This window comes from Polyergus mexicanus, unplaced genomic scaffold (assembly GCF_030449975.1).
Source record: "Polyergus mexicanus isolate NDT 795.1 unplaced genomic scaffold, iyPolMexi1.0 SCAF_238, whole genome shotgun sequence".
Taxonomy (NCBI): domain Eukaryota; kingdom Metazoa; phylum Arthropoda; class Insecta; order Hymenoptera; family Formicidae; genus Polyergus; species Polyergus mexicanus.
Genome location: NW_027223558.1, coordinates 3,056 through 16,392, shown reverse-complemented (window position 1 = coordinate 16,392; position 13,337 = coordinate 3,056). Strand labels below are relative to the sequence as shown.

Below are 13,337 nucleotides of genomic sequence, written 5' to 3'. Positions count from 1 at the left end.
CAAGTTACTTCTTATATACCTAATACTTGTTCTCTTCAGGGTTGGGAAATAACGGGAAGTACTTCTAACGTCGTTACCATTACAGTTATTTCTTTTTTCGGTAACGATCGTTACTTTTTTCTGTTTGCAACGGTAACGAATTAGCCGTTACTTTTATCGTTATTTTTTCCTTCTTTATTATCTTATATCTATTCAATAAATGTATTTTTTGAAAAATATTTTCTATCATAGGCTGCATTCTGATAGTCACTGCCGCTACTGAAAATCTATAGTAACGTAAATTATAGATTTTACAATATTGATAGTGAATATTGGAATACGCTCTTAATAATATCAATATTTCTCTTATCGATATTTAAAAAGAATGTTCGATAAAAATTTTCGACAAAATTGAAATTTGTAAATTACAATTTAAATTCCTATAAAGATAAGTGTATTAAAAAGTAAAGATATTAACATAAAAAATTACAATCATTAAATAAGTTTAATAAAAAAAAAAAAAACGCTTGCTATATAGAGACTAATTTAGAATTTTTGGTTGTAACATAGATTATTATATTTAATATTGATTATTAAATAATTTTACAATCTAATAGCTTATTTTAGCATTACAAGAAACAAAAACATGACGAAAAAGTAACGAATCTTTACTTTCCAAGTAACGATAACGCGTTACTTTTTAAAATCAGTAACGAGTAAGGGTAACGAGTTACTTTTTACAAAAAATAACGGTAACGGTAACGCGTTACTTTTACAGAGTAACGTTCCCAATCCTCATAAGGAATTACGTATCTCCTTCGCCGATTATATGTCGCAATTTACCGAAAAGCCCATATAAAGAAACTGCTCATTTAAGAAAGTCGATTGCGTGCAAATTTTTTCATAAATACAATAAATTAAATTGAATGTCTTCCAAAAATTTTCTCCGCCAATAAGAATCATTTTAATTTTCTCGACATATCCATGCGAATTGCGATCTTTCCATAAAGACGCGCGTGAGTGTTGTGTCACTGTTCAAATATGTTACTCGACTGGCTGAAGCTTTCGTACAGCGTTTATTATGAAGCCTCATGCGTCCTTCGAGGCGTACGTACGTAAACACGCGTGTCCTTATGCGACAGCAAGACAAGAAAGAGAAAGGGGAAAAGAAAGAGAGGTGGGAGAACTGTGTATCTGCGCACGCACACAGGCTTGCTCAAGTTTTACTCATAGCGTCCGTGGCCTTTACGACGTGTAAATCACGAATGCGAGACACCAAAGATCCCATGTATACGATCGCACTGTTAAAGTGTCTCCAAGAGGTTTTACGATAAAAGACGGAATCTTTTTTGCAGGATATAGTAAAGCGAATGAAACGAGGGTGATTCTTTAACTTTGGAAATAGTTTCAAACTGCGCCCGTACGTGAGAATGTTTTATTTAGAGAATGCGAATATGAATACGAAATGTGTGTTCGCGGTCGATATATTATTGGCTAACACGAGAAACCGTAAAATTATGAATAAACATAGTTAACATCACGAATAAATTATCAATTTTTTAATTTGCACATTCGATAATTAGCCGTATATTATAATCAAGAGAGAAGAGAAATATATTAAAACTTAATTAATCTGCGAATTGGAAATTGCGAAATATTTTGTTACGGCAAAAGAGAGTGGATATTTCGATTAAATTGTATCAATAATATTAAATTAATTAATCCTAAATTGTTTTAAATCCTCGCTGTTACGATCTGGATTGTCAAATTCAGGAATCTAAATTACTGGACATTTCGTCTTTGGAAACAAAATCTAATCGGACAAAAACAGTAATCATATAAAGCTAGATTAAATACAAAATTTTATCAGAAATTACTTACAATACTGTTTTCTAAACGATTTTGTAAACAGAATTCGGATGAATAAAATAAAAGATAAACTGCTATTATTTAATATAAGACGTTTCACATTTTTGAACATAAAATTAAATATTTGAAATTTCGCACACACAATTATCATCTGTTAGAACATTTAACGCATTTGACACGTTGAAAGAGAAACGTTTAACATAATTATTAAAACATAAAATATTATTTTTTTTGAACAAAAATAAGAAAAATAATAAAAGTATTTCAGTGAGAAAGATTCTCATTGTTCTGTACATAGAAGTATTACGGTAAGATTATCAAAATCTAAATATTTTACGAGATATTTAATTTTTTATATTAAAATATGTCAGATTAAAATATAAAATAACTCAAAAAGTACTTAATAAAATCATTGTCACCATCTTATGGCCCCCTCGAAACCAAACAACTTTTGTCTGAAACATTTTTCTCTTCCGGGCTTGGTTTTTGAGATATTTGCCTGAGGAGATTAAAATGGGACACCCTGTATATATATATATGCATACACAAAATGATATAATTAATTTAAACATATGCGTTATTAAGAGCCGAAATATATTAGATAGATCCAAGTCTCCTTTTGTGTTGAAAATGAAGAATTGTTCACGTTCGAAAAGGGTCTCCGATATAATTCTAACTGCAATATATTCCAAGACACGAAATCTTTCGACCGGCAAATTCGACATATTTTTTTATAGACGAGGAACGGCGCGAGAAAAAGCGAGCAATGTGAGGGAACGGCAGGGGAACGAACGCGAAGAAGAGGAAAGAGAAAGCACGGGGAAATAAAGTAAAAGAACGCCGCGAGAGATGAGAGAGACGGTGGGCAGAATACAAGCGTACCGCGGTAGCCTCGAATCCTTTCGCGGCAGAAGGTGATTACGTCAAATCATCCCGTGCAACGATTGCGCGCGAAGATTGCCGCTCGCATAGGAGAAAAATCGCCTGGATCTCGGCTCTAAGTTCTTCCAGAAACACGCGGAGCTAATCTCGTCTCGGCTCCATAAAGCTCCTTTATGATTGTACGTTATTAGAAAAACGCGAACACAAACGTCTATAATGTAAAGCGAATTAAGTAATATCTCGTCGACGATATTTTGAAACATTCTTCACTCGCGCTAAATAAAGTTGCGGATAAGCTGCGGAGAGATTTTATTTCGCGTAAACAGTAGACAGCGAGGTTAAGTTACGGATTTGTATAGCTCAGGATCGCGCTTTAATATTTTAAGTTTAACCACTTTAGATATGTATAAACGAGAATATTACATGAATAAAATTTGCAAAAATATTTCCTTTCATTTGACGTAGAGAGAAACGGCAGAAGGTTAATGATCGATTTGTCTTTCATAAAAAAAAAAAAAAAAATGTTGGAAATTATTTTCTGATTTTCTTGTTGGAAAAAAATTAATAATTTTATAAAGTTTTTTTCTTATTTCAATAGTAGATGTACAATATTATATAAATAGCTCGCGGATCAGAGAGGACGAGGGTGAAGAAGGATTCGACGATTTTAATCTCTCCCGATGTCCCGCTTTTCTTCTTTTTTTTTCCCTTCCCTCCCCTTCCTCCTCCACTCCCTCTTTGAGTCGTAAGCCTCTCGCATTCCCCCCTCATGTGACTTTTTTTCCATCTTCTTTTTCTCCGCGCTCCTGCTCTTCTCTTCTTTTTCATCCTTCACCCTCTCTCTCTCTCTCTCTCTCTTTTACTTCCTCCCCTTCTTTTTGCCCATGTCTTCCGAATGCTATTACGTGCGGTTGCTACCGCGGAGAACACAACTACCGATCAACTCTGCCCAGAAGACGTGGTGGAACGCGGGAGGAACTTACAATTAGGCAATTTAAATCAACCGTTTCGATCCCCCTACGGTGACGCCAATTACCATATTTCATATTACCTACATACTAAAGGAGTAAAGTGCCCACACACGGGGTGGGCCTACGCTCTACGCTGTGGATTATGAAATAAATCTTTGCTCGCGTTGCGCGCACGCGACAAAAATACAATACTTTCTGTTATAGAATCCGCCATTATTATATTATCTGGATTATATGCAAATAATTGTACCGCGAAGAGATAACACAACTATGAGAAATTGTCTTTTCGTGATGGACGAACGTATGGCGAATAGAGAGGATCGGCTTCGTGTCTGCGAGGTGACAGTAGTAGATTCGCATAGATTGGTAAATGCGCGCGAATCGTTGACAAAGCATGCTTGACCCTTGCCAGAGGGGGGAGGGGGGGGGGGATCTTGACATATCCTTTGGTTATCAGCCTGTAACTCAGCTCATCGCTGTACCTGCCTGCGTCAAGTCGGACGTAGCGAACCAACGTAGGATACGCCAACCAACGTGATGAGATTGATGGAACTTGCCGGCTCATTTGCGAAACGACTCAACGTTTGAATATCTTAGATTTAGATTCTTTCGAAAAGATTTATTTCACGTTTCAATATCTCGATTCTTTTATAATTATATATCGTAGCGAACAGAAGTAAATCTTAAGTAAATGGAAATCCTGTGGGATAAAGTAAAAGCGAAAGCTACAAGTAAAAACATTAACGTGCGTTTTCATTGAACGGAAAAAAAAAAAGGTAAATAATTTCGTAGCGAATCGCGTCTCTCTCGCGCAGAAATCTAAACGTAAATTCCGAAATGATACGAAGATGCGAGATGCTTGGTTCTATCGCTACGATTGCATTCGTACACCGGCACACGAGAGAAGTGCACGCTATCATATTATGCTTTTACCGTACTATACATTACTGCATCGTACAGTGTGGAGGCAACGCCAAGCACCAGTATACGACGAGGAGAGCAGGACGGAGGATAAGATTGAGAGCGAGAGGAAGAGAGTAACGTAACGTGTGTGCGCGGTTTTGCCTCTTTTGCCAGTTCTGCCTTTTTATTTCTTCCTCTCTTCTTTTCTCTTCCTCGCCTCTCTCCTGATCCAGGAGCGTATCGACCGACAATGAGCAAAGATCGCTGCTTCTATTGTATTCTGCTCTATGTAACGTGTGTTTTACATTTTATTACATCTTATAGATTTTAATGAGTCTATTAAAATAAGAGAGAGAGAGAGAGAGAGAGAGATAAAAAATATCTTCGTTTCAAATATTATTATATTATAAATGTGAAAGAATGTTTTCTTTCTTTCTCGAAATAAATGCGCGATATCAAAGCTTTAAGCTAATTACATCGAATTTTCTGTAACGCGTAAAATATTCTGCAATTATAAGTGACATCTATGAAGGAGAAAAAAGAATGAAGAAACACTCTTCAGATGGTTCATAATGGAAGCTGCTGCAGCGGTAGCGCTAATAAGCGGTAGCGTAAATAAAGGATGCGGGTAGTAATTAATTGCGTGTTCGCTTTTCTAGAGAGAGAGAGATGAAGAGTTATTAATTAAATCTTGCATACTATCATCTTTTATTACGGGAATCTTCTTACTCCTTTGGATTTGGCTTGGTTTACTCCGTTTACTTCATTAAGTAAAGAAGGTAAAAATTTTAAAATTAATATACATTAAAATATTTAGATATACAAATTTGTCATTGAAATTATCATCGAAAGACTTTTTATTTACGAACGGTATATGCCAATTGCTATGCAAGCTTCGTCGTGATAAATATCCTCCTCGATCTTTAACCCAGATTCGAGTTCCGTGAGATCAATTATACGACTGCTTTTTATCCCTGATTGGGACATCTTTGTTGCGAAGCGCGTTCTCTCATTTTCACAAAGTCATTCGTTGCAACACGCGAATTCATCGAAGCTACTCAATGACGAGCGTGACGTTCGCGGAAGAATTCTTTGTGCCGCGCGAAAGCCGCAAGCGGAAAACGATCGCTAAAACGATATTACGCTGTCGGAACAAAGAAAGTGACAATGGTATCCGCGAAATTGCATCTCTCTTCAGTTAATGAAATTTTGTATCAAAATTTTTCTTCTATATAAAATATCTCTTACCGCATAAATATTTTCGATTAATAATTTCTTGGGAAGGATTTTGGGGGGGGGGGGGGGGGAATTTGCCTACGTTTCAACTATCCTTTATGATCATCACTTTCAGTTTTATACTCTACGATATGATATATTTTTGTACGCGAGTGTTGCACGAGGCACAACAGCCTCCGTCTTACATCCCTGCCGCCTTCTCTCTTCATCCATCCTCGCCTCACCGTCGTGCACTCCCCCATTCCCTTCTACATCGCCCCGAAGGGCCGATCTTCTCGTCTCTTTCCCCCTTCGGGCCCCGCTCGTTCGTTCGGTTTGCTCGCTTTGTAACAGCGTCACGGCTACTTTTGTTGCTCCTCGCGCTGCTTCTCCTTTTTCTTTTGCTGCGTCCCCTCGCCCCTTTCTCCCACCAGCCGATTCCACGCTTCTCTCTTTATCCCTCCGGCTACGCCTCTCCTCGTCCCGAGATTCGTTTCTTTTTTCCTCCCTGTCCCTCGTTAGCTCGTTGGCGTTGTCCGATAAGAGAAAAGGATCCTGTTCCGTACGGATGGAAGAAAATTGCGGAAGTTCGTCCAAGCATAATGTCAAGACGTCTTTGTTAAAGTCTAGACAACATCGTTAACGATGGGTATGAATTTAACGGGCATAAACTTCTTCTTCTTCTTCTCTGATATGGCTGGGAGACTTTCCAAAAGGAATTGTCTATACACCATTAACTAGGTATAGGTATTAGATAGATTAATATATGATAAACTAATATAGGTATTGGATAGGATAGTATATGATAAACCAATATAGGCATTATATAGGATAATGTGTGAAAACCTCTTTTTGAGTCATATGGGAGGATGGGACCCGAGCGGAATCGAACCTGGAATCTTTCGATTACCAGCCTGCGACTCTACGCTCGGCGCCACGCATCGCCCAACGGGCATAAACGTTATCCTTACCTGAATAAAACAGTATTATCAAGAGACACGGTAGTATACGCGAGTCGGATAGTTGAGAGTACCTTAAGGTGGGTATACACTTAGCGAACGAACACCGAACGAACAGCGAATGCGAAACGTTTTAAACGTTTTTCTCGCACGAATTGTCTTTGATGTACCGCTTCATGAGGGAATCGAGCCAAATGCGAATCGAACGTTCTGTTCGCATTCGCTTTGTCGTATATATCTGCTGAATGATAATAATGAACGTTTGCATTCGCTGTTCGTTCGGTGTTCGTTCGCTAAGTGTATACCCACCTTTAGATTACCAGATCCGAATAACGGCTGAACCGATCAAATTCCGATCGAATATGCTTAATCGATGGCTTAGGTTCGATTTATATAAGGAAAGTGTCTTTATTTTTGCTCTGCATGTTCTATAAAGTAGAAATATTACGAAGCAAAGTCGAAATGTGGAAATTTTCATGTAAGAAACGTCACCATCTTCATCGTCGTCGTCCCTTTTACCGCTATATATGTATACAACACATGCATAGAATATAGTGGTATTATGCTATACATATATATACACGTACACAACACACATGTAATAATGGTAATGTATTCTTGTACGGTTGGCGTCTTTGACGAAAGATTGCGCTAACGGCGCTTCGTGATGTTACTGCTTGCATGATGCAAGTTGCATCCATACTTGTTTTTGACAGGTATAGGTTAAGTTTGCAAAATGTCGAGTGCAGTGTCCGTACGCTTTCATTTATAAAAAAGTGAAGATGCAAAATTCTTCGTAATACTTGTGGATAGTTGGATCAGGTATATCTCATATTTATATTAGAGAAAATTAAAACATTACAAAAGTAATTTATACGTGTAAAAACAGAACAAAGCATCGCAATACATATATTTATAAGAAAGAGATGTGTGTATTCTATAATATGTTTATTATAAGATATGTGTGTGTGTGTATTTTATAGATTCAACTATCCAGAAGTATCAGGCAGAATTCTGCAGCTTTACTTTTTTATAAATGAAAAAGTGCTACGCTATATAATGTTGCACTTTGGAAAATTTAACGTCAAATATCTGTCACAGTATGGATAACTGCGAACAGTAATAGTAACATATGCACACAAGAATCTAGTATATTTGAATGCATTTGTTAAAGGAATGTCATCATATAGTTATTCATCATGCATCATATACCTACAGATAAGTATAAATAACATTAGTGAAATGCAGTGTGTAAAATTAATGCATATCTTATGAATAATTTATAAATATACATTTATTTTTCAGTGGAAGTAAAAGAATTTTTCAAGCTGTTGATAAGATTTTGATAAACTTGTGACATCATGTTTATTGCAAATCAACATATTGTAGTTAATTCTTGTTTCGATGCGAATGCATTGCTTGAAATAGATGAAGCATGTTTCAGTATTGTTAATGAATATAATAGATCTGTTATATTGTATTTTTCCATCTGTCAAAATGCTATTTGGTATATATATTTGACAGAAGAAATTTATATTAAAACTGATATTATTCATTATTTTGTTCTTTTTAGTATCGATACAAGGATTGGTTTACAATAGACATGTTGTCGCAGACTTTGTCAAAATCTGAACAGTTTGAAACATTTTTCTAGTTCCATTGAAAAATAAATATATTTATAAATTTATTATAGAAATTTATAAATTATTTAAAAAAATAGATAGAAATAGAAATAAAATAGAAATAGAAATTTATAAGACTTAATCGCAGATTGTGTTTCATCAATGTTACTTTTACCTATAATTGCATATGATGCACGACAATAACTATATGATGACAATCCTTTGACAAATGCATTTGAATACACTGGATTTCTTTTTACATCTTTCGTTTTTGATACATAATCAAAATACAAAACGGATTAATCAAACAATTTATAGTATAGCACAAGCATATAATAATATATTTTAATTTTAATGACAATAATTTAAAAAAAAAAAGAATGTATAAGTAGTTATTGTTCAATAGAAATCAAAGTAATAAAAGGGTTGCTTTTTATAATTCAGAAATATAATAGATATATTAATTTTATCTCATTGCTCCTAAACATGTATATAGTAGCAAAACATGTATATGACACATTAAAAAAAAAAAGAAATGATATAACTGCTAAAAAATTACCCTTTTTAGAAAAAAATGAAAAAAAACGCCAAGTGCACGCGGATAAGCGTCTCTTGCTATAAAAAAACTCTTATACAAAATATTGTTATTTTAATTATTTTAATACAAAAACACTGTCACATCCATACTAAAAAACTGTTTCACAAAATAGTTATTTTAATTTTCTACAAAAATGATGTAATATATGATAAAAATATTGCGCCAACTAATACAAAATTCATGTTACAATATTTATTTATTATTATTTCTAATATTAAAAATTGTATCAAATTGTAATGCGATTAAAATAGTGGAACATATTTAAGTGAAAGAAATTTTTTATTAAGAAAATAAATTTTAGTATAAAATAACTTTTTAATTAGAGAAAAACTTGGCGTTGCAAAAATGTAAATAATTAATTAGTATATGTTCAGTTTAGCAGCGCCAAGTTTTTCTCTAATTAAAAAGTTATGTTATACTGAAATTTGTTTTCTTGATAAAAAATTTCTTTTACTTAAATATGTTTCACTATTTTAATCACATTACAATTTGATACAATTTTTAATATTAGAAATAATAATAAATAAATTTTGTAACATAAATTTTGTATTAGTTGGCGTTATATTTTTATCATATATCACATTATTTTTGTATATATATAACAATAGTATATATAATTAATATATGCTAGACGCGCGAATTAAATTTAACAAATATAACATTGCTATATGTACACAGATAAAAAGCTGTCTTTGGTAATTTCGCATACTGGATACAACAAACTTGTAACTCTAAACGAAACGACATTATTCAGTGATAGTAATTAACTTTTGACTGCTCTAATGAGGTCGACAAGCTTTAAGATGATGAAACATAATTTCGCTAATAGCTATTCGTGAATATAGTATGATTTAGTGTCTAAATACGCTAATTTGTGAAAAAAAAAATATATATATATATATTCCTTAGCAAAAAAATTAAATCATAGATAATTTATTAATATTATAATTTTGCGATTTTGCAAAATAAAGAATCTTAAAAATATTTTACATTAATTGTTAAAGAGAGAAAGTTTATTTTATATTAAACAAAGATCAATATTTTTTGTTATCTATTTGTGTACTTGTGTACTGCAAAGTTTATTTCTTTATTTCTTTTCTATAGAGCTTACTTTAGACAATTTATGATTTATGATTAAATTCGGAAAATTGAGCAATTTTACATATAATACAGAAAATATTTGAAAAATTTATGTATATATATATATAAAAGATATATCGAGAGACAGATATATTAGAATTTATAGCGCACAAAATTATAAAACGATTTCTGTCTTAAATGGCAAATTATGAATTGTATAAAATTACTTTACACAGAAAATATTTGAATATTATGAAAGTAAAATACACTTATATATACACATATATATGTATATATATACATATATGTATATACACACACACAAAATGAATCTCAAGATACATGCACGTATTAGAAGACATGCAGCGCATAAAATTATAAATAAATTTTTGTCTTCAATTTTATTGCAAATTATAGATTGTTTAAAGCAAATTTAATTCAAAATGTATTAATAACATAACGTATTGTGTTAACGTATCTTAGCTCGCAGATATATCATATATGACATCATCAATTTTTATAACCCACCTATCATAACTCCTGTTGAATGCAAAAAACAACACTCTCAACTTTGAAATCTCACTTTAGGCCTGATGAGATAAAAAAAAATTGAACGTCAAAAAAGTCTGAGAATCCTAAAGAATATACGCGCGGCACAGGTCCAAAATACTGCCTTGCATAAAGGACTGACCTCCGTCAAAGTAGTTACAGATCAACCAACCGTACCACTAGCTCCCGTTGAAAAGAGTGTTACACAGGCGGGATTCGCGCAAAACCGTTCTTTCTTGCTTATGGTATGTACGTGCAATGGACGATCGTCAACGTTCGCAAAACCATCGTTGAGAAGTACTCTCATGTTTCTTGCAGCTTGAATCCTAAATACTAATCGCGGAGCATATGGAAGCCGCGATCCATGATCGGCAGACATCGTCGGCTCTTTTTATCAACTGACCAGCGAGATTACCAACATGCGTAAGAAACTCTTGTCAGTGCTAAGCCAGCCGTAAAAGAGAGAGTCGGTCGTATCAAAAGCGCTGTATGTATACGGTCTACCTCGATTCTCTAAATCTCTATCTTGTCCTTATACTTAACTCAATCTCGATCTCGATCTCTTGCATCTATTTCCTTCTTCTAAAAATCAATATCGTGGATGAAAATACAATCTTTTGATATATAATTTATAATTGACAAAAAATCAGGGAAGTTAATATCGTTTCTCGATGATTTAAAGCTTGAATGTAATCTCTGCCCGAGCTTCTTGTTCTACAAGATACAAAAAAAGATAAAGTAGATTCTATGATCGATGTTCTCAAGGTCACAAGCAGCATCAGGTGTCGTCGAGCTGTACAGAGATTTGGCTTAACTCTCATCATCATTTCTGATTATTTCGCGATCGGATACAGACGACCTCCAAGATATGTGCTCGTTAAGCATCCGTATTCATATACTTGAATAGAAGAGTAGAGAAGAGAGAGAAAAGAGAAGATATAAAGTTCGTAGTGCTCGAGTTTTTTCGAGGCCGAGGACGCGAATTTTGATGCATTTTCTCGAGGCCTACAGTAAAGGCCTTTATGCGGCGTCTCGTAAATGGATCAAAGTGCCTTCATTCAGAAATTTGCTAATATAATTCCATTGAATTCGCGTAAATCGTCACATTTCTAATACTAAGAATAAACATAGATATCAAAAGTTTTGTTTGTCGATACTGTTAATTAATATCTAAAATTATATAAACTTCAATAAATTCCAATTCCTGAAATAATTGCAACTATGCGTTACTGTGTCAGTATCAATCACATGTTAAATACAATCGCAGTAAATCTTATCTTGGCAAACCGTGACAAATTTCTCGTTTGTTTCGGTTTATCAATGTGCGATGTTGAAAACAAAGCGGTTCTAAACAGACTCGTTCCTCTTGATGTGATGCTTGCCGCACGGTCGGTAGGTGAAATTCCGAGGAGAGTACGTGCGAAAAACGCACTTTGCGGGTATTATGAGTTCAAGATATTCCCCAGACTCGCTCCCGCAAGGGATCCCGAAACAAAGGCAGGCGCCGACGAAGCAGGAAGGCACGAGGTTAGAAACGAAGGGAGAGAATGAGAATTCGGATGGAACGGATACGACAGGGACACAAATAGCCGAAAATTGCGGTTGCGGAACAACCCGTCTGCGAAAAATAAAAAGAAGCGACCCGACAGAGAGAGATCGGCTAAGAGGTAGAGTCCGCTTTACCTGTTCGGGGTTCGGGTCCACTCGGCTCCTGCTTAAAGCGGACGCTTACGAACTGAGACGTCTCTCGAAAAAGTGATTTCATTGAGAGAAACGGCCGCGCGCCGAGAGAACCGCGCGGTTCATTAAGATAATTTACACGGTCAGACAGAGCTGCTTGTTATCTCTTTTCTCTCCTTCTGAAGGAAATACCTCACGTGCAACTTCTCGCCGAGGTCAAGAATTATAATCTAATGAGCCGCGATCGTGCGCGCAACAATGGTATCGTTGATTGTTATAAACGGAAATGAGCGAATAACAGTCGAACGATTCGAAGAAACAGTGTTTTGCAAAATTTCGACAACGCAGTAGATATTCTACAATTCAAGTAAAAGACGCAAAAATTTGTAATCTGTAATTTTCTAAACTAGATATTTTGTTTTTTATCCTAAGGGGTTGTAGCATGCATTATTTCTTTTTACACTTGAAAAACCGCGTTAAATATTTTTTTTAGATTTGGTTGATAATTTAATTGAAAAAAAAATATAATACAAATAAGAAAAATATTATTTTAAGATTAAATTAGAGCTCCACATTCTAGATCTAACATTAATATAATACATAATAATTCTAACATTATATAATATTATCACATTATTAGTTCAATATTAACAAATTCTATAGAGATATAATTAGACTATATGTAACTAAACTACTAGCATTAAAATAAAAATATTGATTTAAACTATTATTGCTATATAAAATTCTCTGGTAAAATTTCTTTCAAACATATCTGAAAATCAATTATCATTAATATTGCAATTCTTTAATTAGTTCTCATAATTTCTCCCGTATTTCTAATACAAATAAAGATTTTATCTTTTATGCATTGTGAGTACAAATTATATATCTTTAATAGCACAGATGCATGCAAACACTGCTAATTTAGAAGGGAATATAGAATATATTTTACTCCAATATCTGATATATCTATCTACCTGTGCGGAACATCATGTTTACCGATGAAAAAACAAACTTTTAAACATGACAT

The 13,337-nt window shown here is 34.1% G+C and overlaps 1 long non-coding RNA gene across 1 annotated transcript; it reads left to right on the top strand.

Annotated features, from left to right (window-relative positions):
• The first annotated feature begins 10,415 nt into the window (after nucleotides 1–10,415).
• LOC138944531 (uncharacterized) lies at nucleotides 10,416–11,742 on the top strand. Its single transcript, XR_011448815.1, has 3 exons — nucleotides 10,416–10,872; nucleotides 10,946–11,114; nucleotides 11,393–11,742. It is a non-coding gene; the product is annotated as an uncharacterized lncRNA (long non-coding RNA).
• Nucleotides 11,743–13,337: the final 1,595 nt, after the last annotated feature.